At 42.3% G+C, this 17,485-nt stretch overlaps 1 protein-coding gene across 5 annotated transcripts in view; it reads left to right on the top strand.

The window, feature by feature from the left end:
• Positions 1 to 921: 921 nt before the first annotated feature.
• The window catches only part of LOC311499305 (unconventional myosin-VI-like), a 114,623-nt gene continuing 98,059 nt past the window's right edge, over positions 922 to 17,485 (top strand). For all 5 annotated transcript variants that reach the window (XM_084560244.1, XM_084560243.1, XM_084560242.1 and 2 more), the window contains exon 1: positions 922 to 1,080. The gene's annotated coding sequence lies outside the window, so the exon portion shown is untranslated. The remainder of the gene's footprint in view (positions 1,081 to 17,485) is intronic.

Below are 17,485 nucleotides of genomic sequence, written 5' to 3'. Positions count from 1 at the left end.
ACGGAGCATAAAATATGGATCTGAAGACAACCGTGAACCCTGGTGTTGGTGCTGATAGCGGTTCACCTGCCAGCAGTGAAAGCAGTGGATTTAAATGCCTTAAAATGTGAACTGTTTGCAGGTTCTACAGAAGCTGTAGCTGAACAATTAAACAGTGCTGAAGGGGAAAAAACAACTTTTCTTTGTCTCTAAAGTGTCTGGTGTGTTGGTTAATTCCTGTGAAACTGAACACAGTCATGTGACAACAGGTTCAAAACAACCGTAAAGACAAAAAAAAATATGAGAATTTTTATTAATTACAAATAATTTAAGGAAGCAGAAAAAATGATCTAAAAAAAAAATAATAAATGTAATTGGAAATTATTGTCATGATACCTAAAATTAATTCGAAAAAAACTCACAAATTCTGAAAAAAAAGTTGGTTTCCATAAAAATATTACTCTCAATACGATCTCTATCGAGCTTATCTTTTTTTGTTTTAAAATGAAACCAGTAAATTGCCTGATAAGCATCAGATCAGATAGGAAACAAAATAAAAATAATATATGGAAATTGTTATTAATATATGTATTTTAATTTGTTTAAAGGTCAAATGAACACTTACATTAAAAAAAAATATTATTATTCTGACTTATTATTTCCAATATCAGGCTTCTAATTAAAAATAAATAAATAAATCTATCAAACTTCCTCGTTGACCCGTTAAGAGGGATGAATTAAAGCCTTATGTTGGAGGCAGCAGCGTCCTCTGGAGGCAGCAGAGTCCTCTGGAGGCAGCAGAGTCCTCTGGAGGCAGCAGCGCCCCCTGGAGGCAGCAGCAGCGCCCTCTAGAGGCAGCAGGCCGCTCCACAGCTGAGTGTCATTTACCCAGGCCGTGACGTCACGGGGCCAGTTTCCCAGGATAGCTGCGGGAGTCGGAGGCTGCGGGGCGGGGAGAGCGTGGCCCAGACTGCCGGGGCGTACACCGATCATCTGGAGACCTGAGTCCGGGACGTGCGCTGCATTTCTGGGAATTTATAAAAGACAAACCTGCTTCCACAGAACCTGCCGCGGAGCCTCGGGAGTGTCCACTGAAAGGAGGTAGGGAGCTCCGGCATGCACCGGGAGACCTGAACCCACCCACACCGTGATGCTAGTTAGCTGACGGGCTACAACAGGCAGCGGCGTCCCGGTGCTAGCGGACAGCGGCACCGGGACGCCGCTGCCTGACGGTGTAGCCCCCCCTCCCCCCGGTGGAGAACCGTGACTGACGATGAGTTTAAAATCTGTTTACTCCAAACAAAAAACATTCAACCTTTAAACATTCAACATTTTCTTTTCTCTCTGGCTGCAGAACTAGTTGTTTGTTTAGCTTTGTTGACTTGACGCCAGGCCTCCTTCACAAATCTATCACTTTAAAGGTTTTCTTGAATAACTATAAAAGCTTGTGCATAATAATACAGGCTCAAATGCACATTTAGACTAATTCTGAGATACTCTTAAAATCGGCTTACATAACAAGCACCGTGATTATTTTTATTTCAACACAGCTTGGAACAATTCACCCCAGAGCCATTGACATCTAATGGGGGATCAGGTGGCAGAACGCAGGAGAAATAACCGCCTGACAATATGTTAAAAAGTTAAAGTATCTCATTAGGAAGATGCTTTGCGAATTATATACGCGCCGAATTAAAGAGTAGGCTGCGCTGCTTTAGTAAAAGTGATAATTTATTATTAATAGTCGAGGCGTGTGGTTGAAAAGCAAGGCGAATCCAAATTCTATCACTTTTTGAATGGGGTTCGGCTGGACGTGAGACGGTGTCAGCTAAAGCGGGGACCGAGCATTTGATCCTTGTTACATTGGAGAGAGCGGAGAGGAAGAAAAAAAAATGGAGCGAGATGAGGATTCATCGGTGCGTGCATGACCCGGAGAGGCAGTGTGGTTGTTGTTGTGCAGCAGCAGGAACATGTCAGAGCTGAGCCGAGGCCTAAAGGCTGCTCAGGAGCCTGGGAACCACGATCAATGGACATGCTCTGCATAAGGAAACAGCCCGTGGGTGGTGGGTCTGATCACTCTGATGTTTTATTGCTCCGGTTGAACAGATAATGTGGCAGCATCAGAGGTCTGGGATGCAGGGAACCAGCTGAGTCTGGGTTTATCTGTGTTGCATGATTACATAAGAGCTCTCTGTGCTCATTGTGTTCTACCCTGAGCTTGTTGTTGCTTTCAAATCAACCACTATGTCGGTTCATATTCTCTCAAAGCACCTGCAGAAAGAGCGCGAGTGATTGTCTTGTGATATTTTTTATTTCCTCCTGGTGGAGGCCCCAGCTCCTGATTCCTGGAGGGACTTTGACTTTTGCACCTTCCTCGCAACATCCGTGTTTTATGGTCATCATGAGTCGCATTATGTCACAGCAGGAAGCAGCAACTTTATTGTGAGCGAGCAGTCCTTCCTGAGACCTGGCGAGGTTCAGGAACTTCACGGATCAAGGTCAAGGATACCGCAAACCACCACAAAGACACACAGAACGTCCACGGAGACCTGAGACAATCACAAAGGTCCAGACTACCAAAAAGGGGGTTTAAAACCACCACAAAGACACACTAAACCAAGACAAAAAGACGGTAAACTACCACAACGAGACAGAAACTACCATGAAAAAACAATATACCACCACAAAGACATACTAAACATCTACAAAGACCTCTCAAACCGTCTAAAAGATGCAAAACTACCAGAATAGGTTTTAAAACCACCACAAAGAGACAGAAAACAAAACGATCCCGAAATTCTGCAGGGTTATCTGATTTAACTGGACGATACAAAATGCAGCCTCCAGAACATGATCTCCTCAAGCTCAAAGTCGGGATACGATTGGTTTTTGGCTGTAGCGATGCGGCCAGCCAGCCGAGGCATGCCGGGTAATTCCTCACGTCCAAGTGTCCTTACTTAGGATAAGCTGTTTATGTGCATCCTTATCCACTTTAAAATATCCTTCTACACATGATTCAGGATCATTAGGCGGCGGTGCGTGGTCAGTTGGCCGGTGAAGACCTCCATACTTCCTGTAAATAGGTCTTACGTTGCCTTTTCCTCACATTGTTACGCCGTGGAGGAAGCAGCAGGAGATGAGAAAGAAGTGGTCTGGTGCTCAGTCCAGGAATTCCTGAGGGAGTGGTTTGGATTCTTTGAGGTATTTGGATTAGTATTTCTGATATTCCTCAGTAGAAATTAGACGTTTAAGCCCCCAGAAAGTTGGCGTTTATTTCCTGATGTAGCACAGATCCATGGATCCGGTTAGTTTGACGTGTAACGAACGCTGAAGACCTTCCTTCAAAGAACTTAAACTTCAGCGAGTCGTAGAGATGAAGACTCAAACACAGAGGTCCCTAAACGTTTAACTGAAGGAAACATCGTCCATCACTTTGGTTCCTACCACCAGATCCACCACGATGATTGCGGCTAAGAGCGTCGGGTTGAACCCAGATGATATAGAAGAGGGTGACCTAGGCAACCAGAGCCTTGGACGCCCACTAAATACTCACTGTCATCTACAAAGAGATAGACGACGAGCTAATATCTCTTCATGGTCGGGGGTTTACTGTTAGCGCTAGGAACACTAGCCAACCGCCATTAATACAGAAGAGGAAGAAGAAGCTAAAATAAATGACCTGGCTTGATCCCTATCTGATCTAATCATTTTAAAAATGCCTCCAGATATTGATCCGGGAGATCCATAGATCCATGAGACAGCTTCCTGTTGGCCACAGGTACAGGTTTACCAGAGACCAGGCCTTTAAGATAGATGCTACAGAGCTAGGAAGTTGGAGAAGCTGTTTCAGGATGTCCTGTTTGTTGTTTTCCAAAGAAAACTTTACATGAGCCGGTGTTTTATTCTCCCAGCCATCAATCCAAATACGCTACACCCTGTCTGGTTCCTGGCTTTAAAAAGGTCCAAGCTTGTGTACTTTCTATTTCCAAGTGGTGTTTGAGGGAAGAAACATTAAATCACTGAGCCCAAAGCTGCTGATGGAGGATCAGAGCTAATGATGATTACGTCCACAGATTACTCTTGAATTTGTTTAGCAGCTGCGATGACAAAGCACTTTACATATCCTACTGTTCCTGATTCACGCCTGTGACCGACTTCCCCTCAGTTATTTCTCCAAAAGTACAATTCATGTTTGAACTTCTGTCTAAATGTGAGGACAAAGCTGAACATGGTCTTCCTCCTCCCTGCTGCAGACGGAGCTGCAGAGTTCATTCGTATCTGGTTTCAGACACATTAACGGCGGTGGGATCCCCTCCATCAGTCTTTGTAATTAGGGGAATGTGAAGTGAATTAGTTTCGCCGCTTCGCTGAGCAGACCACGGTCTCTTGTTGACAGTGATGACAAGTGTCGGTCGCCTCGCCTCCCGGGGGTTTTCCTAGGTCTCGGACGGAGCTGAAACATGTCTCAGATCTGACTCTGTTGTGTTTGGATTCACATGTGAAGAGATTAATGTCTCCCTAGAGTTTCCTAGACCTTTTATCTTAACCCAATGAGCTCCCTTTAATGAGCCTCAGATCATCTTAGCTCTGCATTTCCCCCTCTATCTGCTCTGCTACTCTCAGTCCTTTGAGCCTGACTGGCTATCAGATGTCAACATCTGTCTCCTGATACCCATAAACCCTTGCATTTCAGTGGTTGCTTCCTGTAGTGGCGTTAGATTGCCTTCTCGCTTCAACCCAAACCGTATTCCTTTTAGAAAAGTCAAACACTATTGAAGCCATGCATCGGTCAACACGCAACCATTTCCAAGATGTGTTTGCTCATCCTTGTGTCATGTCAGTGGAGAATTCTGGTTTATTCATCCTGACATATTTTCTAAATGATGCTATTTTTAGTCCGTTAGCATCAAACCGTGACAAATACCAACAGCAGTGGACCGTTTAAACTCCTTGTCGACCTGACCAGCTATGACTTAATCCATTCATTGATGAATAAGACTGCGGTGATTCGACATTAACACTTTTAGGAATTACATCACAGAGTCACACCTCACATCACACGTACATGACGTCCTGTACAGTTCTTTAAGATTGTTTTGTGTGTCTAAAGGACATGAAGCATCACATTTGACGGCAAAATGACGGAATACAATTGTTATTAACGTCACCAAGTCGTAATCAAGTCTGTTTATTCAAGTAGATTTAAATCAACACCTCTGCAAATACCTTGTTAAGGCCTCTGTGGATCATCCCACAGATACTTGATCAGTTTGGGATCTAGTGAATTTGGAAGCCAGGTCAACACCTTGTTCTGTTTTTCATGTTTTTTTAGTTGTTCCTAAAGTGTTTTTGTGTGTGTGCCTGTGTCAGGCTGCATCCTGCTGGGGATGGCTGCTGCCATCAAGGAGTGTCATTGCTATGGGGTGGGGGTGAAAACCTGGTCTGGTCTAGGTGGGTGCTACATGTCTAAGTAACATCCACATGAATGAATGCCAGGTCCAAAAGCTTCCCAGCAGAACATTGAACTATCACAAGATGGTCAATGTTCTCCTGTCAGTGGTCATAATGTTGTGGCTGATTGGTGTATCACATTATGTTGCACAGATCCAAAGATAATGACCATTAAACCACTTGTTAAGCTAACAGGACTTAAAGAATCCAGAAATCTTTCATGAAAATAGCTCAAAAGTTTCTTGAAGCTTAAATACTTGTTGCCTGCCTCAAAACAAGCCTTGATCTTAGGGGTACAACACTTTCAGACTATTTCAACATTTATCTATTTGATCAGTTGATTCAGAGCTGCTATAAATCAGTTCCAGTAGGTATAGATCTTTCTAACCCTCAGGTTCGTAGCCATGACGGGTATTTTCAGCAGCAGTTTCTCCAGGTTTTCTTTCTTTGACGCTCACTTTCCTTTTTCCTCCTCCGGCTCCGCTGTGTCACGTCAACATGCAAATGAGCCCAGCCCGACATCATTTCTTTCATTATGGTGGCCGGGGCTGTAACCGCGGCAACAGCCGGGGCAGCCATTTGTCCGGGTGATCCCGGCAGGATCACGTGTTGTTGACCTTTGAAACCTAGAGGCCTTTTCTTTCCCCCGACACGCTGCTCTGGTGTCACAGATGTTTGGATTCTGGGTAATATTTTGGGAGGTGCCCTGGTTTGACTTGAACTCAAGTTCAGGTTTAAAGTGTACAAAAAGAATCTAATGAGAAAATGAAAAGCTGAGTCAGTTGCTTGCAGGTATCGGTACAGAGAGATTACTGCTGCTGCTGACTCAAGTATACCAAAGGTGTACATGCGTAGTACTTCTTTCTCTGGACTGGTGTTTCCTGGACTGTAGCTCGTCACATTGCTCGTTGCTCGTTTCTGTGGCGATACTCCAGGAGGACTTTGACCCCAGTTAATCTGCCTCTCTTTAGCACCTCTCTTAAATATTCAAATGACCCAGGAATAGTTGTTTCAGGCGCTGCCAGGGTTTAACAGCCCTGAACCTTGTACTTCTGACTACTTCTTTCTTGTAATGTTGCTGATTTGGAGAGTTTTGGATTTGCCTTTTATGGTATGATAAGTACAAACTAAATAATGATTAATCGAGTAAGACACGGTGTCTCAAATGACTGGTTGATATGCAAGTTGTGGTTATTTAACTGTGCAGTCAAAACTCGTCATCTAAGCAAATGGCGATTGTTTTGGCCTTGCATCTCTGAAGCACGTGTCTTCATATTCAATACGTTAATTAAATCATGCATTTCACTTCTGCAGACACCAGTGTTTGCATATAATGGATATAAAAGTATTTTTAATCCACCAACCAGGACTGCAATCGCATTTTGTGTCAAACTTGTGCCACACTATCCTGGAAAGACGTTGGGGACTGTAAATGTAAATGTGCTTTCAGATTTGTCAGGATTATCTGATGGAGGAAGCTGAAGTAAAACCTCTTCTCTACTTTCATGGAGTCAGGAAAGTCTTTGTGTAATGTACAACCTTTTCGCTGCTTGTGACACATTTTATTGGTGTTAGACTTCGGCTCGAGGGGGATGACTCTCGTCAATCTTTAAACTGGATTACAGGGAGTTTGTAAAAGATCAGCACTTCAGAAAGTCGGCACGTCTGCGGAAATCCTTCCAGAAGAAGCTCCGGCCAAGTCACACTGGCTTGTGTGAGGGCTCTGAGGATTAGGCCCGAATTGATTTGAGTCTGATTTACAAGGTCCTGAATCCATTCAACTCACCATCAGTTCATGTAGAGATGTTTAAGTTTTGAAAGAATTTCCCTTCAAACTACTGTACTCATTGGTTCCAGAGGCATGTTGGTGTCTCCTTCATCGTCTCCCTTCAGTTTCTCATCATTCACGGGTCTTTGCTTTTGTCCTGCTCTTCTCTATTCTCAGACTTTTTAAATCCAATCTCGTTGTATGGCGAGATGTGTCGCGTGAAACCTACATACAACCTTCTGGCCCTATTGAGGATAATACAACATGTTTTAGAGAAGACAAATACGTAGACATCAGATAAACATGTCTTATATGTAGTTCTTAGGGCTTGGTTTAAGAAAACATTAATTTCACTTATAAATCCGTCTTCATTTAAAAGATGCCGATTCATTTCTTTAATACGCCTTTTTCTGCATCTCGTTAGAAATCAGGTGAAACTGGTTTCACGCGACCAGTCTAGTGATGAGATTAGTTGACGTCAGGGCTGAGCGTCATTTATTTTTAGTTTGATTTCAGATACTTATTACATCAATAAAATACTCCTCTGCAAACAAAACCCCCAGAGGAATGAAATACCAAATGTTCAGATCAGTTGATAAAGGTGATGAACCAGGGCTGGTGTCGCTAATGATTTCCTAAAATGATTTGATTCACTTTTCAGTTTTGAAACTGAAATAAAAACCAGAATTCACACCTGGCAACAATGTTTGATTCAAAACTGAAGTATCTCTAAATAAATCAAAGTGAATCAGTGGTGATACTCCATACTCCATAGTCCCAGTGGTTATTAAAGAGTTATGAAAGAGTCTTTACAGTTAAACAATAAAGGTGTAATTGTAGTTTACTATGGGTGTGGTTCTCTGCTGCTCTGACAGTTTTATATGTAAAAGCACCGTCAACAATCTTTTGAATAATAAAACTGTCAAATAAACAGAATATGCAACCATGGCATTGAGGACATTTCTGCACTGACTTCAGGCAACTCTTTAAAGGTCTAGACTTGGTTTTAAGGTTGGACAAAGATGAATGGAATGCTACATGTGTGTGCAGGGAGGGTCAGATTAATTTCAGTGAAAGGATTCACCTGCTGATTGTCTGATCTTTGAACACACCCTGCTCCCGTCAGGTTTTGTTGTGGGCGCGGCTGCAGCCGGTGAATTGCCTCAAGGAATGATGGGTAACATGCATGACCGCAGTGCTCTGAGGTTTTAAAAAGAGACAAACCCTCAACAGAAAAAAAAAATAAAATAGGTTTGATCAGTTTGTTAAAAGAAAACGCCACCTTCACACCCATTAACATCCACCCTGGACAGTCTGATTTCACCTGGTTCATCTCTAAGTCCCTGTGTCTCCACCTGGTCTTAATATAAATGTGTCTCCACCAGGGGTCGCGTTAACCGAATAATTTCTGTCATTGACGTTTTTTTTTATTTATTTTTTTTAAATATGACGGGAAAATCTGAAGGCCATCCGTCATTTTGACAGATTGCAATTCACACCTCTGACCACTTGGTGGCGAGTGACCTTATTAATTGGCTCTTGTCTCTAATCGCAGTTTTCGTTCCAAACATCACAGAACTTTTGTCGGTGCACGATTTCCTGGTACACCGAATTTACTGATGCACACGTCAGAGCTCGGCTAACCATAGACCATAGACATCTACGCAGCTAACGGCTACCAAAATATAATTAGCATACCATCACAGCACTTCAACCCTACGGTATCGTCTAAGAGCTGTTAGCGCTAGCAGTCCCGTTCCGAGTACGGACAAGATGTGTTACCATTTAAAGTCAGTACTGTTCTGAAAAAAGTACTTAAAGTTAATGAAACTTTAGTGAAAATTAAATGCTGTTGAATATGTATTTATTATCATTTTAAAAAATTAAAGTGACGGGTAAAAATAGATTATGACGGGATTTTTATGACCTTGTCAGTCAAAATGACTGACAACGAAAAAGTCTAGCGCAACCTCTGGTCTCTACATGCGTCCCCAGCCAGCACTTGAGATCTGATCTCAGTTTGTGTGTCTGTAAATCAGCAGCGCCATCATGTGGTCAGTAGAATATTGTACCAGCTGCTGTCTCTAATGGATCTCTACCTACCGCTGGATCAGAACCACCAACAGCTGGTTGGTGACTTGGAGACATGATCCAGATTTTGGAACAAGATGGAAAGACTCTCACATGTTAAGATCTAATTTATTTTAGAGACGAAGACTCAGATTAGACCTGAACCCTGGAAGCTTCTTCCATCGTCAAAGACAAAGATGAGGTACCAGGCAGGGCCAGTTGTAGCCTGTACCTCTTTACGTCAACACGTAATCTAAGTTCTTGGAGTCTACTGGTATCTGGAGTATCTTCAGAGTCACAAAGAATCACTGGAGAGTCTGATTCTGGGTGCCAAGCGAGTTCAGACTTATTTCATGGTGCCATGCATCTGTTTTTATATTGTGTGTTGCTTCATTAACATATGGGGCTGGACACAGTACTCTACCTAAAAGTACGGAACCTTTGCTTTTGGAAACAACCGTGTCTTCCTGTAGCAGGTTTGCTCTCCCTACTGACAATAATTGTGTCCAAACATAGACCTCAATCCCATTAGTAGAATACATTTTCATCCGTCACAATTATGTCCACCCCCAAACACATGGACAATTATTTAAGAAAAGAATTCCATATGTGGTCTGGTTGATTCTCTATGTTGCTCCCAAATATCAATTAGATGTTAATTTCACATTCCAGATATCAATTAGATGTCAATTAGACGTCAGGCGACTGTGTCCATTTTCCCTATGTTATGAATAAATGTTCAAATATTATGTGCACGAGGTTACGCAACCAAACTTAACTCACATCTGATTTCTCTCAATACCATCCTCAGAGGAATCAAGTCACTGCTGAGAAACAAACATCTCTGACAGTAAAGAAAATAAAGACGCCGGGATTTATTGAGGAAATATGTAACTTAACTCCACGTGGCTCCTCATACATTAACTAATTTCCTGAGTTGATTCTAGTTCAGATTAGTTTCGACATCTCTTATTCATGTGGTAATTTCTACTAGTGGTTGAATGAATGAGTTAAACTCCTCTTCCTCAGATCAGCCCTGTTGAGTAGGTGGTCTTTAATGTGACCCAGGACTCATTGTGTGTTCACACTACCAAAGGAAGAAGGTCACATGTGTCCCAGACCACCTCCACATGTGGACTGACAAAAGATCAGTCTGATGTGACCAGTGCGTGACCGGATTGAACCAGGATGTCAGGTGTTTAATCCAAAGTCTGAACAGGGCCTAAAAGACGAGGTGTTTGAGAAGCAGTGAGTGGGCGGAGGAGGAAATATGAAGCTTGTTAGCTGAAAATCATTACGATAGCTCGTATAAAGATGTAGGCCACCAGCTGTTCAAAGCTTAGCGGTGAGTGGGAGAAACAGACTTTCCTGGACTGGTAACAGAATAAATGATAAAACCAACCAGCCTGAGTGTGTTAATTATCTCCCAGTGAGGCGGTTAATTAGCAGAACAAGCTGAAAGAGTCAGATATCTAATGAGGTGTCTCCACTTCACATCAGGGAGTGTAGCTGATGCCCCAGTAGGCCACAGGTTACAGTACCATCATTACATATCGCTATCGGTGATTAGTGGTGGTCTGGTTTCACTTGAGCATCAAAACCTAAAAAATGTTTGAATACTTTGTACCAGCGGTGTCTGTGTATTTGTACTTTTTAACACCAGACTACTCTGGAATATACTTTGTTGTACTCGATGTTTGATTGGTTGGCGGTTGAGATGTTGGTCATTCTGGTTCTCAATCAAAGTCATCTTCAACAAACTGGTGTCTCATTAATCCAAAAAAACAAAGATGAAACTAAGACTACTGGACTTGTAGAGGTGGACACAACCCACAGATGACCCTTTTTAAACCCCCATCCCCTCCACTCCCAGACTTTTAGGAATGAAATGTCTTTAAGATACATCTACGAGGAACTAATTCACTTTAAGAGCCACCATCTAGTGGACGTGTGAGGAACTGCAAGAGGTTTCTGCTTGGAAGTCCAACCAAGTTTGTAGATCCCCTGACTATTCACTTCCTGTCTTTAGTTTTATTATCCAAAAAAAACAAAAACAATCTGAAACAAGGACAACTGGACTTGTAGGGCTTCTCAAAGTCGGTTCATCCAAGTCTTGGTGGTCGGGTTTTGAGGTTTTATGAGGAACATAACAGACGTTCTGTTAATTATTTGCCCGTTAACCGAAGTATTAATTGTCCCCCTCAGACAATAGTTGGTGGAAAATAGTTGTGTCTTTTGCAGCCTTTTCATTCAGTTGTAGGATTTATTTGTAGCTGGAGTGAAATTGGTTTAAAATTGCGTTGCGTTTGGTGTGAAGTTTGTCGAACATGTTTTGAATCACTTTAGATCCAGGAACATCAGAAACAACTGTTGTATCTCAGCCTCTGAATGTCGCTCTGTTATTGTTGATCTGCCCTCGGGGTAGGTTGGGGTAGGGTGTGTGGTGGGGGGGTTGGTTTGTCTCCGATCACGGGCTCTGTGTTCGCCACGTGACTCGACTGAACGTTCATGACAGTGAGCTCTCAGATCCACATCCAACAATCAGCTGTTTGTCAGCAGAGGAGTGGGCAGTGGGACGGTCCGAGCGGCGCTTCCTCTGCTGCCGCGAAATCTGGCGTCCTCTCTAAAGCCTCAAAGGAACAGCTGCTGCAGCTCAGACGACCAAACCGTCCGTTGTCTCTGCGGCTTTGCTTTATGTGCAACATCCTTTTTATTTTTAAGGATTTTGTGTTAAAGGGACAGACTGTTGAATGGTTTCTGGATTCCTTGTGGTTTGCTGACAGTTTGTAGTCTGTGAGAAGCATTATTACAGTTGAAGCCAGAGTTCTATTGACATTTCATCCCAGTTAACATTAGGATCATAACTTTATTTTTAGAATCAGACATTGATAGTTTATTTGTTCCATCACATTCCCAGTTGGTCAGAAGTTTAAATACACTTGTTATTTGGTAGCTTTGCCTTTAAATTGTTTATCTGGGGTCAAACGTTTCTGGTTGCCTCCCACGAGCTTCCTACAATACGTTGCAGGATTTTACTCCATTTTTCTCAACAGAACTGGTTGAACTGAGTCAGGCTTGTAGACCTGCCCATAATGGATGGAGGTCAGGGCTTTGTCCAGACCACGCCTCTACCTCGATACCTTTGTTGTCTTTAATCCGTCCTCCCACAACTTTGGAAGTCTGCCTGGGGTCATAGTCCCTTTGGAAAACTCAGGCTTCGAATTTAAGGAACAAGCCCATCCCTCTAAAACTAACACCACAATTTACCTACCATCTCCAAACACAAAGTCTGTGATCATACCAATCCAGTACACTTTTTTTTTTTTGCATGTTCTCAATTGGTAATTATGAAATCTGTGTTTACAATAATAAATAAAAGTTTGGACTTTTCAAAGTTTTTGGTTCAACGTCAAGAGGTCAGAGAGCAGAATGTAGAAGGATGTTTGGATGGTTGAGGTGGCAGCACATTTAGATAGATTGGATTTTAATAATGTTCAGTAAAACACAGTAAAAACGAGTTTACTTGTCTCCTGTGAATGCACCACATGCCACGCAGATGTAGGGCGGTATTTTAAATCCCATGTCGTTCATAGGCAGAACTAATCCCATGCAAATAGTGCTTAAGTGTATGTAAACTTCTGACTTCACCTGTATGTGCAGATATTTCCAGCTGCTCCAGTGTTTCAGGAATCAAGTAAATCCACCTTTATTTCTGCTGGTTTTACGTGTCTGATGTCAGTTAGGATCACTGAGCACTGGTGGAAGCTAACCTTTAAGCAAGTATTTCCTTTTTCTGCAACTTAGTCCCTCTACTCTACCTCTATGAGAGGGAAGTGCCCACCACAGTTACAGTTCTAGTTACATATCCGCTTATAAAATACAACAGATTAAGACTGAATCTGACATTTTTCAAAGGTTTTGACCTATGACCTCTAAAGACCTCTGCCTCTATTATTGAAAGCCTTTCTTGTTGCCTCACAGAGCTAGCTAAGGTTTTGTAGCTCAGCCTGGACTATTTGAATGTGTGCTGCTGTAAAACCACCTGATATCGTGAATGGTTAAACATAATTTGAATTTATGACATTTTATTAACATTAATTCCTTGGTTAAATTCAGGTAAGCATACAAACAGAAAATCCCCCATGGCTAACAAAGGACTTTAATTAAATTCAGCGACTTTGGTTCCTACCACCAGATCCACCATGATGATAGCGGCTTGGAGCGTCGGGTTAGTGCAGATTGAGCGGCGATGGCGTTGATGGTATTTTTTTTTTCAAATAGAAGAAGAGCTATCTCCGTCCATACACTAGAAATATTTTTATGCTCTGCTTGGTTCACTTAGAAATATACTAGAGGGTGACCAAAGCAACCAGAGCCTGAAACGTCCACTAGAGACCATCTGTCACCTACAGAGACATTAGACCTGCCCTGTCCTCGGCCTTCTCCGTCTTCATTACTGGACGTTCAGCCGGTTCAGATTTGTTTTCAGTGTGTCAACGTGAAGGTGAAATTCACCAGAAAGTAAAACACCACAGAGAACATGTCTCTACAGAGCAAAGACAACAACCTGCAACCCCCGACTAAAAATATCCTCTACAGCGTGACTCAGGCCCGGTAATGAGGCAGAGTGCTCAGAAACGAGCTTCAACTGAGAACACAAACTGATCACATTCACATTAGTTTGGCTTCAAAAGCAGCTTTGACAACGTGTCTTCACGCCCCAGTAGTTCAGGTACGCTGATGAAATTCCCTGGCATGTGTTCTACCTCTTATAATTCATAAAATAATTCCTATGGAGGATTTATAACTTAGTAATTATTTGAGAAGAAGAGTTGGCTAAAAATGAGTAGGCTTTATAAATAGTCAAACAGACTACCAGGGTCAGTTTTCACTCAGGAGGACTAAAGTTGTATGGTTGAGAGGAAGACAATACGAAGCTTAAACCTTTTATCTTAGTTTCTATTTGTATAATCTTCTTTGTTTTTGAACTGAAGTGATTCTTTCCTTCTAAAACAGCTGAACGTGCAAATAACCCTGTTAAAATTCTTCTATAATTTCCGAGGTGAAGTGAGATGTTTCACAGTATTTCCCACTCCATTTAACCATGAAAAGATAAGCTTGACATGCTTGACAAGCTTGACAGTTTTAACATGGACATGTTTTAATATGTAAAATCTGAGAGTCATTCAGCTTGTAACCAAATACTCAAAACTCTTTGTTGTTGAAGTCAGAAGTCTGTGAAGGACAGGCGTGTCTGGATCTTTACTGTGGAGTGAAACGGAGACAAAATAAAGCCTTCGACTTTGCAGGAGTGGTTGCCAAGTTGAAGGTGGATGTGTCGCCTGGTTCTTCACCTTGGGAAGGCTTTCTGGCCTCCAGGATTCAGCTGGTTCACTGCTTTCATCCTGACTGAAATATCTCAGCAGTTATTGGATTGTTATGACAAAAGAACACGTATGAATATGGACAAACCCTCCGTGTGGTGTCTCTGGTCGTAGGTCGGTGTCACTCCCAGCTAAATCAAGAGTGATCAAAGAGGTCGCCACCACGTTGAGGCAGGAAGCTACCAACCTGTATCTCAAACTAGCCACAACTTTAAGCCTTGATATAATTTAACTTAAGTTGTCATGAGTGGAGAAATTAGCTCTGGAGACATCTGTGAAGGTTCTCAGTCATCCAGGTCAGGGTATTATGAAAAAACAAGCCGAAGCAAGGGCAAAGGGACTTGTTGGGTTTCTGGAAGATGTTTCATCTTCTTCAGTTTTAAAACCCCATCTCTCCCGTCAGTCTTACGTCCAGTTAGCAGAACAAAACTCAAGACTGAAGGACTTCCAGGTGAGTGTCAGGTCATTAAAATACTCTAGTCATGTTAGTTTCAGGTTGACACCACCCACAGATGTTCCTGTTTAAACTCTAGCTCCCCACTAATCTGTTAGAAGAGAAGACTTGGATGAAACGTCTTCAAGAAACTCTACAATTCCAGTTGCCTAGAGTTTTTGCAGATTACTTTTTGGATAAACTTTTTGGATGACTGAGAATGTTAGCAGACATTTTTGCTGTTGTTCTTAAATGTTTTTACAGCAGTGGATGATTGTAATGAAATCTGGAAGACATGCAGCTAAAGCGTTAAATCCCATAGACCCCAGAGTTAAACAGCCAGACAGTGACTTGGAAGATGTTACTTGCTGCTTTCAGAGAGTCTTATGGTTAAAAACACGGTTGATAAACTTACAAAGAAGACATGCTGAAGTTAAAGCAATAAATTGATCTTATTTAATTATCATTTTCATTGCTGCTCTGGTTCAGACACCACCATTAGTAGAACGATGTCCTCTGGCTTTATTGGGAGTCATCAGCAGACATTCACTCCTCAGCTCAGCTTGCATCTTTGATTTTTCCACCTGACCGAGGACATTAATGGAGGTAATGCTCCAGAGGATGCTGACAACCGGATACACCGACAAAGTGTGCAGCTAAATCTGGATGCAGGATTTTAATATTCAGGCCAGCGGCTGGAAATAGCGCTCACCCTTTTAGTTGAAGGCTTTGATTAAAAAAAACAAAAAAAAACCCCTCAGTTTCACGGCTCAGCTCTGCTGTTAAGTTGGCGCTTAGTGGTTTATCTGAATCAGGAGCTTCAGAGCGGAGGGATCAGTCGTCTCTGCAGCTGTTGGTGAAACCAGAAATTATTGGAGACGCTCAGGGTCTAAATTTAGCTGCAGTGTCGGTTTGATGTTAAATTTAGAGCAGACTAAGAGTTAAACCGTCAGAAGATAGAAGTTGGTCAATATCTGCTCTATTTATAGCTTTGATGTTACATTTATAAGATAAGATATCTTTCATTGTCACTGCAAAGTTACGTAATAGCTTTTTCACTCTTTCGTCATCTTTTATGAGCCAAATTGTTAATTATTTATCAAGAAGATTATTTGCATATGAACTGATAAATTGCAGCGTTGTTAAAAACATTGTAGATTGACACTAAAACTATGAAGGCACACATGTGGAATTATTAACAAAGTGTTAAACAAACCAGAATCTGTTTTATATTTTAGATTCTTCAGGGTTTCCACCTTTTGCTTTGATGACGGCTGCAGGTCACGTAACAGTTAAACCCTTCTCAGCACTGTTTATGCCAATTCATGACGTGATACAGTAAACAACATCTTCGCTAATTAGGTCTTCAGTGTTTGAAAAGGTTAACCACAGATTAATGGCCCCTGGGAACATAAATGTGCGTTCAGACGCTTGATGAACACCTGAAGGCATCAAACCGGGTCCTCCAGTTACAGTGGGGGGGTGTTATCTGGCTTCTCTAATAGAAGAGGCCATTGTCCTCGGACGATGAAGGTTTAATAACCTTAATTGATTCTGACAGCCTCTTAGTGGCTTGGCTGTTGAAGGTAATTATGTTAAGTTCCCATAGAAATCTGCGCTCTTATTGAGTTTACAGTTTGGCAGGAGGCCACCGTGTGGAGAGGAGATGCTGAACCCTCTAATGTGCTTCACGTTGGCCCCAGCTGTGTGGATGGAAACTACTTGGCTCGGTGTCTTACTGGCAGCCGGGTCGCTGCTCAGTGACTAAGACTCTTAGACTTTAAAATGAGTTCTGGTCAGTGTTAGATGTTTGAGTTTCATTTCAGACTTCAGTTTGACTCCGTTAAAAAACGGTCTTTTTTAACGGTCTTAGCCCCGAAGCCAGCTCGAGATTCCACCTCCCAAAAAATGTTTATGTAAGAAAGTTATTCAGGAGTCTGTCTGTTGGAAACTGATTATGCTCGAGTGGACGTTAGAGACGTTTCAGTTTGGTTTAAGTGGAGCAGGAGTTGCGTCTCGTATCCATAATATCAGACGCAAGATATAAATCAGATTATTTTAGACACACCTGAAGGAGAAGGAGAACAGAGATAGTGAAGTAGGTCAGCTTCATGATCTTTTTGTGGTGTTTGCAAGGTTCTTCATGGGATGCAGACACCGTGATCTTGGAGTTTGACCCTAGGTCTGTTTTAAATGCTTTAAAAGCTGAACATGTATTTGTCCTGAAATGTTTCCTCACAGAGTGACCTCTGAGCTGGAAGCCTGTGTGCATGTAAACACCCTTCGGCCCACGGGGATGACCGCTTGTTTTTCCTGTTTTGTCACACATGGTGGTAGTTTGTGGTCGGCTCTGTCGCCGGCTGCTTGTGTTCATGGAAACAGCAGAGGTGGAAGGTAATG

Source organism: Chelon labrosus (genome assembly GCF_963514085.1).
Source record: "Chelon labrosus genome assembly, chromosome: 14".
Lineage (NCBI taxonomy): Eukaryota > Metazoa > Chordata > Actinopteri > Mugiliformes > Mugilidae > Chelon > Chelon labrosus.
Note: the sequence above shows the minus strand (reverse complement) of the source record. Positions and strands in the feature narration are given on the sequence as shown.